This window comes from Schistocerca cancellata, chromosome 6 (genome assembly GCF_023864275.1).
Source record: "Schistocerca cancellata isolate TAMUIC-IGC-003103 chromosome 6, iqSchCanc2.1, whole genome shotgun sequence".
Classification (NCBI taxonomy): domain Eukaryota; kingdom Metazoa; phylum Arthropoda; class Insecta; order Orthoptera; family Acrididae; genus Schistocerca; species Schistocerca cancellata.
The window spans coordinates 372,971,404-372,994,434 of NC_064631.1; positions in this window are offsets into that span (position 1 = coordinate 372,971,404).

The following is a 23,031-nucleotide window of genomic DNA, read 5'->3' on the forward strand; positions in this document are numbered from 1 at the left end:
TAAAAAGATGCAGTGAATTGTTCAAAAGCCTTAACCGTGTCAGTCTAGCGTGCGCCACTACTTAAAATGTAAATAAGTACTGTGGAGGAATTTTCTAATTTCTGTCGTAAACAGCGTACATGTCGTTTTGCTTAGAGAAGACCAAGTATAGTGGAACAGTTGATTCACCACATGGATGTCTGTTTCCTTCTGTGTCATCTGTACGGATCGTACTTCGGTTACTTGCGTACTTGTTTTTGTGGCCCTTATAGTGCCTTTAGAGCATTATGGTAAAACATTCATTAAATGTAAGTCATTTAGGACAGCCATGGATGGATTTAGCTTCTAAATCTAACGAAAAATGACAGTTGTGTGAGTCTGTTTAAAGCACAATATGAGATGCCAAAATGTAAAAGTAAGCACATGGAAGTGGTAGACTAAAAACATTAATTGCAATAGAATTGCTGGAAGTCTTCTTTTAGCAGTGAAAAATACTGGGGGACTAAGTATTGGTCTGGCTTCTAAAAATACCTATTCGGCAATATTTCTGTAGCGATGGAGAGAATTATGTGCACCATGTTCTTCACGTCACAATATACTTATTTTTTATCGAACATCAGCTGTTTTAGATCAGTGCACATTGGTCATAATGTTTCCAGTAAATATATTAGATACCTACACTACGATACTGGAACGAATGCTAGAATCTCCCAAATATAAATTTTATTGTTCGTCTCGAATACGTATATTTCTAATGTTATTTTTATTTATACACATTGAAGATGCTTCTGTGGAACTGAAACCTGTATGACATAAGAAATATGTGCAGCGTAGAATAACAACAAAAATTGTTGTGGAACCACTGACTGAGGAATTTCCAATACGTAAATAGACAATATATCAATTTTTACACTGAAACACTACTGATATTACTATTAACTAGATTCAAAACGATTACCAGCAATAAAGTTTTTAGCTATACAGAACGCAGGAAGGTTTCAAAACTGGTGAACATGGTAGCAGTTCGATCATCAGATCACTGTTTTCCCACAGCTAGAACACATTTATAGACGGATCTTTACTTTGATCACTTATCTTGCTTTTGTAGTGCAAGTCCTTTCTCACGTACTTTTTTCTCTACTTGGTCTAGAAGACTTTCGTAGCAATTTTCGTTTACTGTTTTGCCCTCTGCAAGATAACAAATAACAAGAATGCTCTTCTGAATCCCAGAAAACACTGGCCATAAGCTTACCGGTTCCTGAAATCGACGTGCGAGAGTAGTGCGTAACCTCGAACACTCAGAACCGTACGAAAATGTGGAAATGTGGCTAGAATACGAATCACTCATCCCCCCTTTCCAATTAAAGGAAAAAAAAAGCCAGTGGTATGAGCCATTCGTAAGCAAAACAGCGTGTCTTATCGCGAGATACTCTTGACTGGTCAGCTATTCACATGTCTTAATGAAGAACTTTGCTAACGTTAAGAAACGAAATATCAATATAATGGGACCAAAACACAAATATTTCAATGTCGTGACTTCTCGCTGTATTTCCCTCTGCTTAAATTAATTAGGCTACCCGAATGACAAATTTTTTCTATTGACCTGACAGTGTTACACAGTTATCCACTCTTCAAAATGGAGGTGTGAGACTTCAATGAAATGGTCAAAGCAAACTGGAGCAAAATAACATTCATGTATGACTGAAACTACTTTTTCAGATTCAACATCATTTCTGCAGTAGAGCAGCCCAGTATCAAAAGTCATGCTAATTACATTTTCAAACGACGCTAGTGATATGGACTGCTACTTTTTAACTTTCAGCTGAAAGTACTACGTCATGCGAAGTCCGCGAGTATTGCAGTTACTGTATAATTATCATAGTATCTGCTGACGAAACTACCGTCGTATTCCAGACTTTAAATCTGTTGCCAGAAGGACGGCGAAGCTTTAATTTGAGATTTCCGATATTCTTATACCTTGACCTTGCTTTCGGAAGAGCGAAGGCACTTCACCAGTTCGCGTTCGTGCCCGGGCAACTTGATTGTGCGTTTCTGGCTGGTCCGTTCGACAGGCGCTCGGGGCGTCTAGGTTAAGCCGATTACCACGCCAGCTGGGACCGTGCTCGCGCATCCGACCCGGGGAACAATATGCGGCCTTGTTCCTGAACGAAATCCCTTGCTTTGCACCGGGCCGATTGGCAAAACCGTGCGTCGGAGCCCCAACATCAGCTTTTCGTGAACAGTGTTCCGCCCTCCCAACAACACCATTGGCACCAGCAGTGCGAAACCAGAAACTGACAGCTCTTTGGATAACTACGAACTGTTGGGTTTGGTTACGAATATTTCAAAGTAACGTGAGCTGCGATGATTGCTCGACGATGCCAATATTTATTCCTTCTTTTTAAAAACGTCTTCACTTGAATTTCAGATATTAGCTGTTGTTGTTGATGTGCTGTTAATCACGGCTGGGAGCTTCGTCATTTGTGCTAACTGTAAAATGGTTTTCGTCCTGCGGGCAATACCTTTGCAGAATGTATGACATTTTTGACAATTAATAACTGTGCATTCCATATATTATATACTTTTTAATTTCATTTTTCACGGAAGTAAATATCGTAAATACGCTTTGCTGTGAATTTATAACTACAGTCAATGAGGCCACACTGCATGTATTTGCATAGCAACAAGTGCGCGGGCGAGAGTGAACTTTCCCTTTCTCTTTCAGTTTCTGTTGGGTGTGACAATCAGAACAGTATTTCTAAATATTCTGTTTGAAGTTATTACGTGACGAAGAGGGTGTAAGCTCTGTGCTCTAGGAAGATAAGAGTTCCCAGTGCACGTTTACTACGGAGTTGCATTGAAATTATTTAATCTAACTCTGCTGTCGCTCCTATTTCTTATTTAAAATGAAATTCTGGGTATTTAGATTTTTGAAAGCAGCATTTGGTTGCAACAACTTAGCGGAAAATGAGTCTCTGAGTTCATTTTAGTGCGGATACTTGAAGGTGTTTGAGGGAGCGTTCGACCCGTCTAAGAAAACATTAAAAGAAAAATAAGACAGCGGAAAACTGATACTATATAGTGGAGCTAATGAGCACCGAAAGTAAATCTTGTCTCACGCACACACATAATTCACCGTGGAAAGTAACTCATACTTACGCTTTGAATACAACTGAAACTATATTCTTATATTGATAGTTGGTACAAAATATTAGCAAATTTTATTGAGAAAGTGTCTCATTGGCTGTTACCAAAGAGTGAATTTACTGCTGCACCGTACAGCCGTGGGACATCATTTACGTAAGGATAAAGGTCAAAGTTGCAACTGACAATAACCAAATGATCAACGTATTCAGAACTAAAAGGATCTACAGAAAGTCATTATTTTTAGGAGACTTCTACCACTCTGAATTGGCGACGTATATCTTATGGAATGTTGGAATATTTTAACAGCATTCCGTAACAACTGGCCAAAGTAAGTGGCGCAATCGTAAGGCACTGGAAACGCACTGGGGGAATGGCGGCTCAAAACCCCGTGCGGCAACCCACATTTGAGTTTTTCGTGGTTTCCCTCAATCCCTTAAGGCAAGTGTAGGGATGTTTCCGTTGAAAAGGGCATACGCGACTCTTTTCTCTATCCTTATCAATCCAAGCTTGTGTTCTGTATCTTTTTTCGGAGCAGGTGAAAACAGGCATGCCGCCGTACACTTGCCAATGTTTGAACTGAAACAGTTTAGAAAAATATCTAGATATACGTTAAACTCGAAGGTAAAGGTTATCTCTGCAGTGCAACTTTATCTGCCTGTCACCTAAACATCACACAATAATGCTACAATTTTACGTTGTCAAATGATTGTGTCACCACATGTATTCGTAGCGTGTATCCCAATTACTTCTATAAATCATTTCACCATAAATATTAACGATTATTATAATGCTCTGCTTAAAAAGTGCAAGGCCTTTAAGAAATGTCGCTTCATGAAGTAAAAGAAAAGCAACCGTCTTTGCTCCATTGAACAGATAGTACAAAATGTTACAAGAAGTGGGAATATATTTGTATTGTTTGACTATCACTCGTGGAAAAACATGTACCGCCACATTAAATAATATATAAAATATTAAGCTTTTTGAACTTCCCTTGGTCATCTGGTATATTCCTGAGGGTGTCGAACGAGGAGTGGGTTAACGTTTGATATTAGTCAGTCAGAGGATGTGACACTAAACAGAGAATCACTGAGCGTTCTCCATACGCTAATTGGAGAGTTAACACCAACAGATAGCACAGAGAAGAACGGAGCTATGTTAGTTGTAAATACCGGCATAACTCGGCTTGGAGCTCTGGGGACATCCTGTTGTTGCGCAGTTCTGCTGATTGTTGGTTGGTAGTTCATCGATATATAAAACAGTGGTTACCTGTACAGACTGCGCCCTTCAGCATCTCTTTTGATCAGCACTGGCTCATCTCAGAAAACCATGAAGACAATTCCTACTATTAATTTCGAAAGAATCCTGAAATGAACCGGGAATTTAAAATCCGTCTCACATTTTCCAGTATGATTTACAATAAAGAAGGGCATCATCAAAGGCGAAGACTGCCAGCAATCAGGTGGTATTAGCAGCAATGTGTTACACGTGGTTCATTAGTTGTAGAAGAGAAACCAACAAGAAAATTCGTAGTGGCGACGATTATCTTCCATTTCTAGAGAATCAATACAGAGAGACGAGATAAGTAATTAACAGGCAAGAGCACTGCAATGCCAGACTGAAATCCCTGAGGGCATTCTGGCTACTCTTGGCAAACCCAAGAAATTGAAGCGACTGGAACACTTAATAAAACGTCCATCTAACGTCTTATAAATAGCACTTTTACTTCTCCATTATGCATTTCGAAGTCACAGCTTCATTCTCAGGGCTTCACTTGTTATGAAACGATCTCCACGATATTAACACGTCATAAATGCGTGTCTGCGGGAGCTATAGTGCAGTCTTAATCGTAAGCTGCGAATTATTGCTGAAAAATATGTGTAGCAATTTGTTAAACTTATAGTACATTTGCAAATTTTGGTGATATGTTTCGTATACATCAAAATGATGTAAATTCTGTATGTTGCCTACATATTTATATCGACATGCTTAATTTTGAAGAAGGACGCTACAAGTTCCAAATAACATCACAATTTATATGAATTAATAGTTGTAAAAAGATTCTAAATAACTTACATGTTACACAACATAATTTAATCTTTAATTTTTTTTCCTTTAATAATTCCGAAAACAGGCTACAGAAGTGACAACAAAGAAGCAGACTTAAAGGTGCTACACGTTCTGCTCAAAGACTTAAGACTACATGTTATAGAAACTCCAGAAATTAAAAAAAAATATCTCATACCACATCCTCATCCATCTTGAATTAAAAAATAAAAATTAAATTCAGTAGAGTCCTAAGAACATTCAGTAAACACACACACACACACACACACTATAGCTAATAGCGAAGATACTTTTTATAGTTCACAACTGATCTGTTGCTCTTCCAGCTTTTCCTTTTTGCTACCAGTCACTTACCTCATACTATCTAATCTGCTTACACCCATGACTCTGTTAATGTATAATATTAATAAATTGTTATAAAATATTGTAAGAAAGGTTGCATACTGTTTTCCGGCTTCAATGTAATAGTATTTAATCCTGTGTGAAAGTAACATGCTTATAAAGTAATTAACTTGTATTTTGTAACATGCAATACTAATGCTGATGTTCAGTTTCTACCAATGGCAAACATCGATTATGTTACGCATTATCTTTCTGCACATTATGTAAGTAACCGAAAGTTTCAAGGTTAAATGGTGTTTTATAACATGGAAGCTATTTATCATCGTTATACTACTGAAATGACACTCGTATTTGTGAAGTTCTTTCAAACGTATAGTATCATCTTTGCAAACAGTGTATGTTGATACAATGGCGTAAACATAAACTATGTGATCAAAAGTATTCGGACACCTGGCTGAAAATGACTTACATGTTCGTGGCGCCCTCTGTCGGTAATGCTGGGATTGAGTATGGTGTTGGCCCACCCTTAGCCTTGATGACAGCTTCCACTCTCGCAAGCATACATTCAATCAGGTGCTGAAAGATTTCTTGGGAAACGGCAACCCATTATTCACGGAATGCTGCACTGAGGATAGGTACTGATGTCGGCCGGTGAGGCCTGGCAAGAAATCAGCATTCCAAAAAATTCCAAAGGTGTTCTATAGGATTCAGGTCAGGACTCCGTGCAGGCCAGTCCATTACAGGGATGTTATTGTCGTGTAACCACTCCGTCACAGCCTGTGCATTATGAACAGGTACTCGATCGCTTTGAAAGATGCAGTCAGCATCCCCGAATTGCTTTTCAACAGTGAGAAGCAAGAAGGTGCTTAAAACATCGATGCAGAACTGCGCTGTGATAGTGCCACGCAAAACAACAAGGGGTGCAAGCTCCCTCCACGAGAAACACGACCACACCATAACATCACCGCCTCCGGATTTTACAATTGGCACTACGTGCGCTGGCAGACGACGTTCACCGAGCATTTGTCATACCACACCCTGCCATCGGATCGCCACATTGTGAACCTTGATTCGTCACTCCACACAATGGTTTTCCAATGTTCAATCGTTCAATATTTACGCTCCTTACACCAAACGAGACGTTTTTAGGCATTTACCGGCGTGATTTATGGCTTATGAGCAGCCGCTCGACCATGAAATCAAAGTTTTCTGAACTCCCGCCTATCTGTCATAGTAATTGCAAGGAATCCTTATGTAGTTTGGAATTCCTGTGTGATGGTTTGGATAGATGTGTGCCTATTACATATTAATATCCTCTTCAACTGTCGGCGGTCTCTGTCAGTCAAGAGACGAGGTCGGCGTGTACGTTTTTGTGCTGTACGTGTCCCTTCACGTTTCCACTTCACTATCACATCGGAAATAGTGGACCTAGAGATGTTTACGAGTGTGGACATCTCGCGCACAGACGTATGACACAAGTGACACTCAATCACCTGACCACGTTCGAAGTCCTTGAGTTCCGCGGAGCGCCCAATTCTGCTCCATGACGATGTCTAATGATTACTGAGGTCGCTGATATGGAGTACCTGGCAGTAGGTGGCAGCACAATTCACCTAATATGAAAAAACGTATGCTTTTAGGGGTGTTGGGATTTTCTGATCTCATAGTGTAGGAGGACGTTGATTCATTGTAATGACGTATACAAAAGAAATCAGCAAAATTTGCGAGCAAGAGTCCTACAGAGGTGATGTTGTGGACCAAAACAAAAAAAAAACAAAAAAAAAAAAATTCAATAATCACGGGCTCTAAAACTGATATCATTTTTATGATATTTCTTTAGTATTTAATAGTTTCACACAATAACAGAAAAGGCATTTTAAAAATTATTATATACGTTACAACATATTCACATTTCAATCTGTTGTACGGAAATTTACAAGAAACTGTCCATTGAGTTATTTCTTATATGATACTTCTGTAAAATTGCACATAATTTTTTAAAATAGCAATATATGGGATTCGCGATATTTTTAAAAATATCGACAGTCCTAGTTCCAAGCGTAGTAGGGTTGTGAAGGATGCTAGTGCTGTTGCCGTCATTACTTCACTGACGAATCAGTTTGATCACAGAGACAAAGACAGTTCACAAACTCTAATGTTCCCAAACACTCAGCTAACTCCTCTTTTCCCAGAAGTCCTACATCAAGCGAGCATTCTTTGTTACAGCTCAGATAAATCTCAGGTAAGTCAGTTACGAGTTTTGTGTTGTACGTGGTACATGTATTAAGATAAGGACATCATTTCATCTTCAGACTGATGGTTCAAATGGCTCTGAGCACTATGCGACTTAACTTCTAAGGTCATCAGTCGCCTAATTAAACCTAACTAAACTAAGGACATCACACACATCCATGCTCGAGGCAGGATTCGAACCTGCGACCGGAGCGGTCGCTCGGCTCCAGACTGTTTCCGACTGAGAGTTGCGGTCAACATACATGTACAATAACTTTTCGTATGTTTTCACTTTCAGCAATGAATAGTAGAATTCGGTCATGGTCGTGCTTCTATGGGGATGGTCTGTGTGCAGGGTGTCCCGAAACAGCGGCTATGGATGTAAGCATTAACAAACTACCCGTTGTGTACTAGTCGCTGGACAAATGAAGATGTATGAACTTGCTGATATCGAAGGCAATGCTGAAGAAAGAGTACAGTACATTTACCCGAAGAATTAAGTACAAGAAATCTTCGCGCAAGCTGTGCGGCTGGTCCCGGCGGAGGTTCGAATCCTCCCTCGGGCATGGGTGTATGTGTTTGTCCTTAGGATAATTTAGGTTAAGTAGTGTGTAAGCTTATGGACTGATGACCTTAGCAGTGCAGTCCCCTAAGATTTCACACACATTTCTTTTCTTTGCGCAAGATGCGGAACGAATTTGTTAAATGCTGGCAGAAACCAAATGCAAAGACTAACACGCCATCCATGTTCGAACCACATTAAAAAGAATTTATCTGATTTAGTGTGATGACTTCTTTTTGTATATGAGACATGAGTTGCACACATCACTCGGATAAATAGCAATCAAATCAATGGACGGAATGATGGCCCACACTAAATAAGGGAAAAATCTATTTTATTTCCCGCTATGGATGGTCAGTATGTGACTGTTGTTTATACTGTAACGAATAGGTAGGTTACTGGGCCGAATGCTTCTAAAAATACCGGGTGGTTGTAATTAAAGTGCGGCTAATCATAAAGGTACAGTGTGGGCTTTAATTATCGTATGGCAGCGAAACTTCGTAGATGTTGGAATGCGTTATTGCAAATTCGATTTACACTGAAAAAAATTTCCAGTTTCGGCCATCAGCTGCAAATCTGGCTTTGTGAATGCGGAAAGATGTATAGAAATATTTCAATATGTAGTGGATTAGGAACGGGACGTGGGCAGGTAAGTCTAACAGGCCCGAAAGGCATAAAGCAGAGTTTGTTATTAACTGGCGCTTCACAATTTGTCCAGTATGAGCACTAGAGATGTCGACGATATGCTGTTCGGCAACGGAACAGCAAAATCAAACGGTTCAAATGGCTCTGAGCACTACGGGACTTAACATATGAGGTCATCAGTCCCCTAGAACTTAGATCTACTTAAACCTAACCAACCTAAGGACATCACACACATCCATGTCCGAGGCAGGACTCGAACCTGCGACCGTAGCGGTCGCGCGGTTTCAGACTGAAGCGCCTAGAACCGCTAGGCTACACCGGCCGGCACGGAATAGCACCTGGCGGCCAAAATTGGATCTAATTAAAAAAAAAAAATGGCTCAGATGGCTCTGAGCACTATGGGACTTAACATCTATTTTTTTTTCAGCGTAAGTTGGTTCTGCATTGGCGTATTTAGCATATCTAAGGAATTTCACTGTCATACGATAATTACAGCCCACACTGGATCTCCCTGAGTAGGTGCACTTTAATTATAACCGCACGTTACTTAGTAGAGGTACTGATTGCAAAAGAAGGAAATCAGGCTATGAATCTACCGACGGGATTATGTGAGAACGTGGAGTTAGTAGTATAAGTTGTAGGAAAATCTGTCACGTTCGTGTGATTTGGTGGCCTCTGACTTCCACACACTGCCACATGTAAAGAAATTTGTGCCTGTTGAACGTTTGAATCAAAATGAAAATGTTGTGGTTCCTGCAGATAGATAGTCTACAAACCTTACAGGATCGCTCTTCAGCGACGGAATACATGAACTGGAGAGAGTAAAGAAAATTTTTATCTATCGACATTATGTCGGAAAAAAGCTCATTTCTAACGTAGAAAACCGAAGTAAATTAAGGCTCGACTGTCCATGACGTAATAAGACAGAAGAGTAATTCCAGAGGAAATTATTCGTCATCACATCGTTCACAGTACATCACATTGCTCTCCAAGCATAAGGGCGCAGTGATTAACACACTGGACTCGCATTCGGGTCGATTTCCTTTTGTAATCCGAGCTTGTGCTCCATCTCTAATGAGGCCGTTGTTGACAGGATGTTAAACTCTGATCTTCCTGTCTCTTCAATTTTTTTTCAAATTCCTTTTCTTCAAATTCCTCACATTTCATTGGTCTCAGGAAGTGTCCACCTACATTTATTGGATACTCTGCAAATCACACTTAAGTGCCTGGCAGAGGGTTCATCGAACCAGCTTCACAATTCAAATTCTCTATTATTCCACTTTCGAATAGCGTGCGAATAAACGAACACCTATATCTTTCCTTGCGAGCTGTGATTTCCTTTGTCTTATTGTGATGATATTCTCTCCGTATGTAGGTAGTGGGCAACAAAATATTTTAGCATTGGGGGGAGAAAGTTGGTGATTAAAATTTGGTGAGAAGATTCCGCCGCAGCGAGAAACGCTTTTGTTTGAATCAAGTTCACCCCAAATCCTGTATCATGTCCGTGACACTCCGTCATGTATTTCTCGATAATACAAGACGTGCTGCTCTTCTTGGAAGTTTGTCGATGTTCTCCATTAATCGTATCTGGTAAGGATCCCACACTGCGCAACACTTCGCCAAAAGAGACGGACAAGGGTAGTGTAAGCAGTCTCTTCAGCAGATCTGTTGTATCTTCTAAGTATTGTGCCAATAAATCACAGTATTTGTTTCTCCTCCCCACAACATTTTCTATTTGTTCTCTCCAATTTAAGTGGATGACTTCACACTTTTGATTATTTAGAGTCAAATGCCAATTTTCGCACTAAAGACATATCTTTTCTAACTAGTTTTGCTATTTGTCTGGATCTTCTGATGACTTTACTACGCAATAAACGACAGCATCATCTGCCAGCAACCAAAGATGTCTGCTCAGATTGTCTCCTAAGTAGTTTATATAGATAAGGAACAGCAGAGCGAGTACAGCAGTATCTAGAGGAACGCCAGAAATCACTTCTGTTTCACTCGGTGACTTTCCATCAGTCACTATGAACTGTGGTTCCTCTGACAGGAAATCACGAATCCAGTAGTATAACTGAGACGATATTCCTGTAAGCACGCAATTTAATTACATCCGCTTGTGAGGTAGAGTGTCAAAAGCTTCTGCAATCGAAAAATATGGAATAAATTTGAAATCCCTTGTCAATAGCACTCAACACTCTGATTGCGTAAACAGCTAGTTTTGTTTCATAAGAAATATGTTGTCTAAGTCCATGTTGACTGTGTGTCAACAGACCGTTCTCTTCGAGGTAATTCACAATGTTCGAACACATTATATGTTCCAAAATGCTGCTGTATGTCGAAGTTAATGATGAGGGCCAGTCATTTCGTGGATTACTACTATTTTCTTTCTTGAATATTATTGTTATTTACATTTTAGGAAGGAAAGTGTTTGCTCAAGGACCTACAGGTGGCGGCGAGCGCTCCAGAGCAAGACGTGTAAGTGCAGAGCCGGAGCGTGGTGTCCAATTAGCGCAAGGCGCTTATTAACCGAGCACTGCGGCCGCAGACACTGGCCACAGACAGGCAGCAGTGGGCTCTGCTCTCCCTCCAGACACCAGCGCCGGCACGCACGGGCGGACACCTCGTCCCCACGTACGCTGCGGATCAATTACTGACCGCAGCAACGCGCCTCTCGTCTCTCCGACGAACCTTGACTTCGCTCGTTTCATGTAACTGTGGTGCACTGAAGCGGTGGTTGTTCAGAAGTGGCACGAGAGGCCTGCAGTTGGGTTGCCGCCTCTCTGGGTTTCCCTCACGTTAGCTGTCCCGCGTGCAATGAATATGGTAAATTAAATGGCCTGCAAACTAAGGCTTTTTTACTCATTGTTTTGCACATCGTTTTGATTTAGTTTTGCAGCAGAACTGTTCTTGTATAATACCGGTAACGATTTATTCTCCACGCTTCAAGTTGTTGCTGCTTTCTTCCTCCTGTCTTCCAAACGCACAGTAGTTCTCCACGTTATTGTTGGTAAACGTATTCTTTCGAAAAGTGAAACTAGATGAAATGTGACGGCAGAATAATATCTGCCATTCGTGAAAGCCTTTGGGGGCTAAATGACATTATAAATGAAATAATTGACAGTCCAAACTCTAATGCGATGCCTCCAAGAGATGTCTGTCGTTTCAAAAGTAGCTTCCTACACTTTGATTCTGTTTTCCTTCTCTCAGGTTTTCAAATGTTTTTGAAGACGGAACTGTTTTTCAACATTTTTCGTGGAAAAACCCAGTGATGGATAGTTCTGCAACAATGCTGTCTCAGAATGCATGGTTGAAACGTCCCCTTAGAAAAATTATACATGACTGTGTTTAAACTGACACACAATATTTTTAGTGCAACTCAATCTGACTTTCAAAAATCCCTACAAAAGAATGGCCCTGACTAACATTAACCTATACCTTTCACAAATCACTTACCTCACCAAAAATCTTCGTTACTCGAACTACTGCAATAAAGCGAGCGCCACTACTGCCAGCTAAATAAAAGATTCAAACTACTGAAGGCACTAACTACTAATAGGCATAGTTAGCAAATGAAAGATTTTGATAGAGAACAAACCAGTGTTCAAAAGTCATAATATATATAGCAGTTCATGACATCCAGTCTTACAAATTTCAAAACTCCGCCATCTCTCTCCCCACATCCACCACTGCTGGCGGCTCACCTCCAACTGCGCAACGCTACGCGCTGTTAACATCCAGCTGCCCAACACTACAATGCCAGTCAACAATGCAAACTAGCCACAGACTGCACACAGCACAGCCAGTGATTTTCATACAGAGCGCTACGTGGCGTTACCAATAAGAAAACCTAAACAGCCTACTTACATGGTTGACATGAAAAACTTAAGAAATGGAGATAAATTTATCGAGGTTTTAAATTCCACGAAACGCTCGACTAATTCACAACCTTATAAGGCGTTTACCACCCTGCTGGAGCAAATGTATTCTAGATTTATTGCTTACTTGCTAGAACGACAACTCACAGGCGCTACCTGAAACATAAAACATCTTTGCCCCTGTCAAAAGAGAACTGCTCTGACCTGCGACTCTATCGCAGCTCTCTTTTGACAGGGGCAAAGATATTTTATGTCTCAGGCAGCTCCTGTGAGTTGTCGTTCTAGCAAGTGAGCAATAAATCGAGATTACATTTGCTCCAGCAGGGTGGAGAACCTCTTACAACCTGAACAACACATGAATACAGCACAGACATTTCATTCTGTCAGTTCGGGAGACGTTACCAAAACTTTGATTGAGAAGCGGACCAAATGCTTGCAGAAGATTTCAAACTATTTTGTCTAATTGCTACCATTCGTGCAACAAATGTTTCAGATGAAAGGAGTTTTTCTTGTCTTAGACGTGTAAAAACACACTCGAGGAACAGTATGGCCCAGGATCACTTATCAGCTCTTGAAAAACCAATGCTACGAATACCCGAAAGCCGAGATATGTGGTAAACGATGTCATCGAAAGATTCGGGAGAAGAAGGGTCATCGAGTTAACTTGTTTTACAAGTAAGAACGCTCAAATGCCCTATATACGAGTTCGTTTGTAAATAAAAGTGTCAAAATTATTAGCAGTAGTAGTAGTAGTAGTGGTAGTCGTCGTCGTCTTAGTAGTAGTAGTAGAACTAGTAGTAGTAGTAATCGTTAGGAAAGCTAGGTATGCGCATATTAAAAGGGAAGGAAAGAGGATTTTCCAATTTGTTTCCTGGGCTCCCCAGAATTGGGGCCCTGATACACCACTGATACACTGAATCACATACAAGCAATCATGGGCGTACACAGAAATGTATGTAAAAGGAGGTACGATTCTGAAATTTGCCTGTTGTGATGTAATTAACAGGCGAGTCTGAACTTTGATACGTAAAATGCAAGCATATTTAACCAGAGTAAGCAGAGTACTTTTTTATTTTATTAATATAATCATGGACGCCATATTTTTTCAGTTAAAGGTCCTAAGTTTTACTTGTATACGATTAAACCCGACGAGTTACAAAGTAAAGATAGAACACGAGGAGCGCTCAATAAGTAATGCAACACATTTTTTTTCTGCAAGCCAGGTGGTTTTATCCCAATACACCAAATTATTCCCCACTATTTTAGCTGCAAAACCCTACTTTCCAACTAAATCACCGTTCAATACGACGTCTTACTGCACCTCACAGAGAGGGCCTGTATGCCCACATGGCACCACTCTACTGGTCGACATCGGAGCCAACATCTTGCTGCATCAATAAGCTCCCCATTATCCACGTATTGCTTCACGCGGAATGTATCTTTCATTGGGCCAAACAGATCGGTAGGTGCGAGATCCGTACAATGGGATAGATGAAGAAGAGGAGTCATATGAAGTTTCGTGAGGTGCACAAACCTGCGTGACACTTTGCGTTGCCACAGATAAGGAGCAGTTCGCGCGCGTTTTTGTGGCGACAAACACACTGAAGTCGTTTCGTTCAATTTCCTGAGGGTAGCACACTTCAGAATTGACCGTTGCACCGTGAGGGAGAAAATAAAACAGAATAAGGTTCGCAGGAGAGCTTCTGTAAAGTTTGGAAGGTAGGAGACGAGGTACTGGCAGAAGTAAAGCTGTGAGGAGGGGGCGTGAGTCGTGCTTGGGTAGCTTAGTTGGTAGAGCACTTGTCCGCGAAAGGCAAAGGTCCCGAGTTCGAGTCTCGGTCCGGCACACAGTTTTAATCTGCCACGAAGTTTCATATCAGCGCACACTCCGCTGCAGAGTGAAAATATCATTCTGGAAAATAACCAAATTTTCAGAGGACCGTCGCCATGACTTTACCGGCTGACGGTACTGCTTTGCACTTTTTGTACAGAGTAGAGATAGTGTGGCGCCAGTCTACGGATTGACGTTTTGTTTGCGGTTCGAAGTGATGAACTCATGTTCTATCGGCTGATTCCTTGTTCGACAAAAACTTGTGACGATCAGCACGAAATCCCTCACAGATGGTCCTTCGTTGCTCTTGAGGGTCTTCTGTTATGCAGAGAGAAACCAAGCAGACACACACCTTTCAGTACCCCAAATGGTGAATGAGTGTGTCAGCATTACCAACAGTGACGTCCAGTTGTAAATCGAGGTGTTTGATTGTGATCCGTCGATCCAACATTGGAGGAGTCACAGCTGTGTGAGGCCCGCCGGCACGCTGGTGATAGAACAGGATTTCGCGACCTACTGCGATGATGACAGACGCCTCCCCAGCGACTGAACATGCTTACGTTCACTGCCAGATCACCGCAGACATTCTGCAAATGCCTATGAATTCTTGTGATGCTCTGGTTCTCTGCCAAAAGAAATTCCATGACAGCTCTCTCTCAGACGCCACTTTGATGTTAACATGTGGCGTCGTCACCTATCGGAACGAATATTCCATGAAAAAAAACCCGCATTTTTTCAACCGAAACTGGCGGAGAAAAATATACCAACAAAGTTTCGTTGATTCGGTAGTGGCATGGACTGAAGCTGTGTGTGGAGCCAAGACACTAGGCCAGGAAATGGACATCGGCTACCGCCGGTTGGCGTTCCTGCTTGATCAGCACTAACAAGACGGTTGTGACACACCCTTATGGGTGTCAATGCCATGAGGTTAGCCTTCGAAAAGTCTCTCCACGTTAACGACTTCGTGTCATCGATGCGCGCTTTCGATTGCGCCTCGCGGGGTAACTGCCCGGTCTTGGGAACTTTGCCACGGTTCGCGCGGCTCACGCTGTTGGACGTTCGATTTCTCCCTCGAGCATGGGTGTGAGTTTCGATCTTAGCGTAAGTTAGTTTAAGTTAGATAAAATAGTGTGTAAGCCTAGGGACCGATGACCTCAAAAGTTTGGTACCATAGGAACATATTTCCAAAATTTTCCTGTCCATTGGGAGAGCTGCACCGTACAGTGCCCTGTTTCAGATCGTTCGACACGACATATAAACGCAGCGACTACCACGAAGTCAGTAGCGAGCAGCAACATTTAAATTCTTCCTGACCAGCCATCATCGTCGAACAACTGGGCAGCAGCGTCACGCGCAGCCGTTGTTGTTTAGCACCTTATCGATGTCACTGGCGCCTCTCCGAACCTCTTTCCGGCGCCTGAGCTTCTCAATGCTCGGGGAGTCTACCGCCTGCAGTGAGCCACCAGCAAGGGACTTCCAAGTGCTGAACCACTGGGAGTAGCGCAGCCTGCGGTGTTCACCGACGAACAGGTGCGCCGGGCAGGCGGGCCACTGCCACGGGAACGCCAGCACCGGGAGATGCCGAATGACATACTCGCTTCGCTTGCCATCGATACTAGTGGCGTCAGAGAGTTCTTGTACCTACGAACCGTTGTGTCCTGCTGCTCCTGCATACATCTTCGGCGGAGAACCGCCATTCACACCCAGCCATCATGTCATCGCGTTGTAACACAGAATACTACAAATCAGAAATTTAAAAAAATAAAGAGAACTGCTTAAATTCTGTTTGGTATCAACAAAAATATAAAGCGATAAAATATACTAATACAGGAAATGAACTTAAACGAAAGAGTCATTCCATGCCTTCTGTTTTTTTAATGATGACAACCTAACTCATTGTTTTGAAAAACTACATTTTTTGAGCAGTTTCCGAAGAATGGAACACCTCCCGAGACTAAAGTGTAATACCAACCCTCAACAGCTTAGGACTGAACAAAGCTTAGCACTGAAAAATTTTCGCCTTTCTAGTTTGACATCTCCAGGAATGCCGTACTCACAACTCTAAGATTGATGTGTTATAGTGCAAGTGGAAATTTCAGGGAAAGTATACCATCACTGGTGATAGTGCACCTTCAGTGGCCCATTTAGTGAAAGTGGACTACTGATTCCAGTTCAATCAACCAATACACATTGACTAGGGATAGTGCGCTGCCACTCGTGAATGTGTACCTTCATTGCCAAGAGGTAAGGAATGTGAACCATGACTGTAATAACAAAACAATCTTCCTTCGAAAGTTATATTTATCACCTGTGGTTTGAAAACATAGTCATATTATGTAAAATTCATTTGTTCCAGTAAAGACGTGCACCATGCCACTTTGAGATGCACAACACATTTTTGTTTTTGCAAAAACATCTCAGAGTCTGATACTTTTGCTGGCAGTTGCATCTGAAGAACCCATGGCCGCTTCCCATCGACTGAGACGTCGCAACTGTCCTCAGGGCAGCAATTTTCTCCGCTGGAACTTCTTAGAGTGCAAGTGCTGAACTGAGACCTGAAAAAAAAAAGTTGTAGCCGCAGTGGCATATAGTACCGTCTCCTCCATAATTATTTAAAAACAAACAATTTATTACTGTGCGTATAGTTGGCTCAGCAGACCATCTCTCGTCCCGATTCGGTAGAAGCCATCGGTCATTGTCTCGAGGACGACATCCAAGATCGACCTATCGTCTCCTCTTTCTCTATCGTGGTCGGGAACTGGCAATCTCACAGTACAGCCCTTTTCCACTGTTGGAAAGCAGCGATCTGAACACTGCCGCATTCTTTCCGCTTGTTCTTCTAAGCACTTGTTCCCTTCAGTTCTGTGTTTTTTAGTAGCACGAGTTGACTCGTCTATATCAGTCACGCAGTAGTCATTATTGTCAGGAATACTTTCTTTCTCCCTGTTCTCAACATCCGTTGCTGTTGGTATGTTATACTGTTGCAATGAAGATTTACTGTGCTAACACTCACATGTTTAATTATATTTTCAAGGTAGTCCTCAGAGTGAACGTTCATCAATGCTTCAGGAGGTAAACTTGTTGAAGACAAAGCATGTTTAGGAGGGCAGCCAAACATCGCTTTGTACGGAGATCTTTTAATTCCAAGCTGTACAGCGCTGTTCTTCATTAGCTACACAACTCTTAATGCACGGATCCACTCCGCCGTGTTGTGCTCCTGCATCCATGTAGTTAGCATTTATTCTGTGTCTCGAGTTGCTCGCTCTACGCTGCCTTGGCTCTGACAGTGTCTAAGTTTACCGTGGACAATCTTAAACTTGGACCATAGTTCAGTCAAACTGCTCATTATTTTGCTAACTAACTCTCTACCATTGTCAGACTGGAATACTGAGGGAGCGCCTAACAACGTAAAAATGTCAATAATATTATCGCATACCTCTTCAGCTGTTCTGGACTTCAGTGGCCTGAGGACAACGAATTTAGGAGGTAGTTCTGATAAACGATTACGAATTTGTGATCTCCATCCATCTCTACTAGTGGATAATATGCAACTGTACACTTCCCTAGCCGAGTACAGTGATTCACAAGTGGATGTGTTTTTTTTCAGTTTATGGTAAGCTCTAACTGATCATTTTAGTGATGGTGAACATTCACTACGGAAGGTTTACCTTCCCTAATCTTCCACTTGCACTATAACACATGCAGTGTTGAGTTACATTCGATAGAGATGAAGAAGGTTTCAAGTAATGGAGAGGGCATCTTCTACATTTCAGTTTCTTTCTCTAGCGCGGAAAGTGGTGCATTCTCTTCCGACGTTTCGGGTCGTTGTGTGAAGAATAGATAAGTATTCATTCAGGATTATATGGTCATTTTTTACGACAGGTTCTACTACAGTTTGTCTACCGTTTAGAACGGAATGTAGTCTCAACATACCGACACGGCTCTAGTTTGTCCACGGACAGAAGGTAAAGTAGACTGACGGAAAAAGTCTAAACACCAACAAGTAATTTTGCGACATAAACGAAAGTTGGTAGGCGTGTTTTTACGTCTGAAAGATGATGTCTACTCAAAATTTGCGCCAGTCGCTCATGAGAGAGGCGAAAGTAGCGCCATATGACAATGCAAATCAGGTTTGTTGTAAACACGTTGTAACGGCCTTGAGCGTTAGCAATATTTGAGAGTCAAGGTCATGAGCCGATGTCAGTCACGAATGCATTTAAGGCGACAAACACTCCATTATTAACACCTCACTGAGTTTTAACGAGCTCATCTTGAAGGAGTACGAGAAGATGGATGTTCGTTCTGAGATATTGCGGAAAGACTCGGCAGGAATGTAACCATTGTACCTGACTGCTGACGGCGGTAGTCGCGAGAATATACGATCACAAGAAGACCGGGCACCGAACGGCTACGTGGCACTACCGAGAGAGAAGACCATCGCGCTCGGCGTATGGATCTGGCGCATCGTGCTGCATTTGTAGCAGTAATTTAAGCAGCACTTGGCAGTGCAGTGACATAATGAACTCCGAGCCAGATCCAGTAGCGTGAATTCCACTGAGCCCAAACTGCCGCCATTTGAGACCTCAGTGGTGCCAAGCGAGAGCTAATTGGAGGACAAGGTGGAGGTCTGTTGTTCTTTCCGATGATGGCTGGTTCTGCCTCCGTGCCAGTAATGGCCGTGTGTTGGATACAGGGAAGCCAACCTGCCGGCTTGCCTACTGGACGCACTGGACCTACACCTGGAATTATCGTTTGCGGTGGGATTTCGCAGGAGCACTCTCGTGATCACCCCACGCATCCTGACTACAAATTTGTACGTCAGTCTGGTGATGTGACCTGCTGTGCTGACATTCATGAACAGCATTCCAGGGGTGTTTTCCAACCGGAAATCGCTCTCCCACATACCGCTGTTGTTACCCAACAAGCTGTACTTTGTGTCGTAATGTTACCTTGGCCTGTGCGATTACCGAATCTGTCTCCATCGACCACTTGTGGGAGATCAACGGACGTGAACTCCAGCATTCCACAAACAGCATTAATCGTTCTCTATTGACCGACCAGGTGCAACAGGTATGCAACTCCATCCTACAAACTGACATCCGTCAACAGTTTTTGATGTTACTGAGCGACAGACAATGTTTTTTAAAGGAACACACTGCCATTTGACTGTTTTATTGTTTATTTAAGTATAACCCAGGTTTCGGCCTTTTCTGCCATTTTCAAGTATCTGATTTTATAACATTATTGCAGGACACTTAATATGTTGTCAAGCTTAAATAAACAATAAAATAAATAAACAATAAAAAATTACATCCGTCAGCTGTACAACATAATGCATGTACAGTCCATTTAATTTCGGGCATGGAGCCGCACAAATAAAATTTGAGCTGCTGCATGCCAGAAATTTAATGGACTAGTCATTACGCGGCGAGAAGTTCAAAATGCACACAATGCATGTACGTTTGCATGCTTGTATTCAACATTCTGGGGATTATAACTATTATTAATGTACCAACATTTCACGTTTGCAATAGCTTATCTCGCGCTAACATTAACCTTTGGTCTTGCAATGTTAATCACTTAAATATATTACCTAGGCAAATACATTCCAGAAATTCCATTACTCTACATTAATTATTCTTTGGTGTTGCGATTTTTTCCGTCAGTGTATTTCAGTATTATCAAATGAATGAAACAAATGTGAATTTCTCAAATTCACTTGATGCAGAGATTTACAACAAGCAAATTTCATTGTTACATTGCTTGCAGCCTTTTAACACTTTATTTTGGATTCCGTCTTGTAACTGCACGTCCCGTGCGAGTTTCTCATTCAACTTTGCGAACGTCTGAAAATGAAGGCTGGAAGATTAGAGATTAACCGCCTTTCGACAGCATGGTCATAAAAAACGGAGCACAAGCTCGGAATGAAAAAGGATTGGAAGCGAATCGGCCGTGCTGCTTTCAAAGCAACCATCCCCGCATTTGCCTGGAGTGGTTTAAGGAAATCATGGAAAACCTAAATCTGGATGGCCGGGCGGGGATTTGAAACGTCGTCCTCCCAAATGCGAGTCCCATGTGCTAACTACTGCGCAACCTCCCTTGATATATCTTCACAAATAGAACCATAAGAACATTTTCCTCCACACTTCCTCCATCTCTAGCGGACGCCTATTCAATGAGCTCTAAATTATCTCTCCCATTTTCCTGTAATTCATAAGCCTGAGTTTGCGTTAAACTTGCTTCCTTTTATACTAAATTTTTATTACTAGACCGTACAGGCTTTATCAGAATGATCGTTGAAGACAGTGTACCTTTGTCAAAATTACAGTAGCTCTATTTTCGTGGATGCATAGCAGGAGGAAAATGAAGAACACAGGCCAATAATGCAGGTGCCTTTCATAACTCCATCTTCTTCGAGACATCCGTTAGTTATTTACATTGTGTCCCACAAATATATTACGTCAACGATTTTAGATACTGTAAAGACATTTTGAAGCTACTACAGTCTTTTTTAAAAAAATCAAACGATCGATTCGTCAGTTCTTGAAAGAAGAAGTATGATAATTTGCGACATATTTGTGACTGAAGAGATTCGCAAATATTAGTCGCGAACTGCAATGATTATGAAAGACACTGACGTTGTTGAGCAGCTTCAGCCTTGTTGTGTCATTTCACTCGCCAGGAGAGCTGGAACTGGCTTCCCTGGTATCTTAGGAATATTTCCCGGCTACGGCCATAATTGAAAAGCTGGCCAGGTGCAAGCGGGACTCGCGCACTGAGGGTTCTGTCGAAATTAATTATGTATACAGGCAGTTCAGCAATATCAGAAATCGAGAATCTCGACGATTTTTGCCTGGTATCAACTTTGACACTGGAAAGACAGCAGTCCAATGGATTGCAAGGCTATCGAGAATGTTTTACTGACAAGTCTGAAGCCAGATAACAAATAACATTACAGAGCTGCGATTTTTTGAGTTTTTTCCCTTTACTTACACTGTGGAACCACGCTTCTTGCCAAATTTCATGATTCTACATCCAGGGACTGTAAGCTATAGATTTTAATGAGAAAATTTGCGAGTATCAAAATATGTGACGCAAATGGCCGTATCTTCTGATTGTATTGACACAGAAGCTTCATGTTTTTTCATCAACAAGGGACCGTAGGACTTACTATGTGACATAAATTTCAACTTTGTGTGTCTAATCGTTCCTGGGGAGAAGGGGTTTGAACAGTCGGATCCTATAAGGGTTCCGTTTATACCGACTAAGGCGCAGAAGCATAAAAATCTGTACAGTAAAACGATACTTTCCCCATCAGCTAAAATGCTTGTAAAAGATTGCAAGAAACGATTTAAAGGAAATAAAGTTGCCACACTACGTCGGATTAGATCACCATTAATGTGAATAATGCAGAAAAATCTTCTTGCTTTACGTTTTCTCTCTGTCTGTGAAAGTCTTATTTCAATGTATAAAAATAGTACGGTACGATCTGAAGTGTGAGCAGTTCACACTTTATAAGATACAAGACGTATTTTTATGACAATATGAATAACTTACGAAAAGGTTTCCATTTAGGTACGAAACAAAGAACTTTTAAGTTCAGTGGGGTAGTGGTCTCAGAATATTTGACAGTACTGCAAATCAGAATTCTAAATTTTGTACTGTATTTTTGTTTTTTAATTGATCTTCACGCGAAACGCAGTTTACTTTTCTCTCTCCCTCCCTCTCTGATTTTGGTGTTCTAGCCTTTCGTATCGCTTCCTCGCGGGTTTATAAATAGCAGAGCTGTTACACTGGTGTAATTAACATCCTGAAAATTTAGCGCAGCGAGAAAAATTTCAGCTGTCATTCGCAGTACATTTTCATTGGCGGGAGCCTTTTTTTAACTTGCTCCTGCGTAAAGGTAAATTAACTATTCACCACTAACACTATGCTGCATTTCCGGAGCCGATGCTTTTTGACTGTGGTACCTTTCGACACTACAATAAGGAACTCAATAATTTGAAAGAAACAATACTAAAGGTACAACAGTTTAACACACAGAGAAAGAGGCAGAACTTCTTTTGACGTTGCGATAGACTAACACGGCAATTTTACGCATAAATAGGAATGCTGATAAGCTTGTCAACAAGATATTGTCGAAAACATTCCTTTACGTAGTCCGAGAAATAACAATATAAATTTACTCGCCTTTCAACCAGAAAATATTTTTACGATGCATCATAGAGTCTTCAATACACTGTCCAAGTGCCTGAAATTTTAAACATAAAAAGTAAATCTAGAGGTTTCGTGACCAGCATCGCAGAAACATTACATTGACATACATTTCCGGGAAAAAGTACAACGCTCGC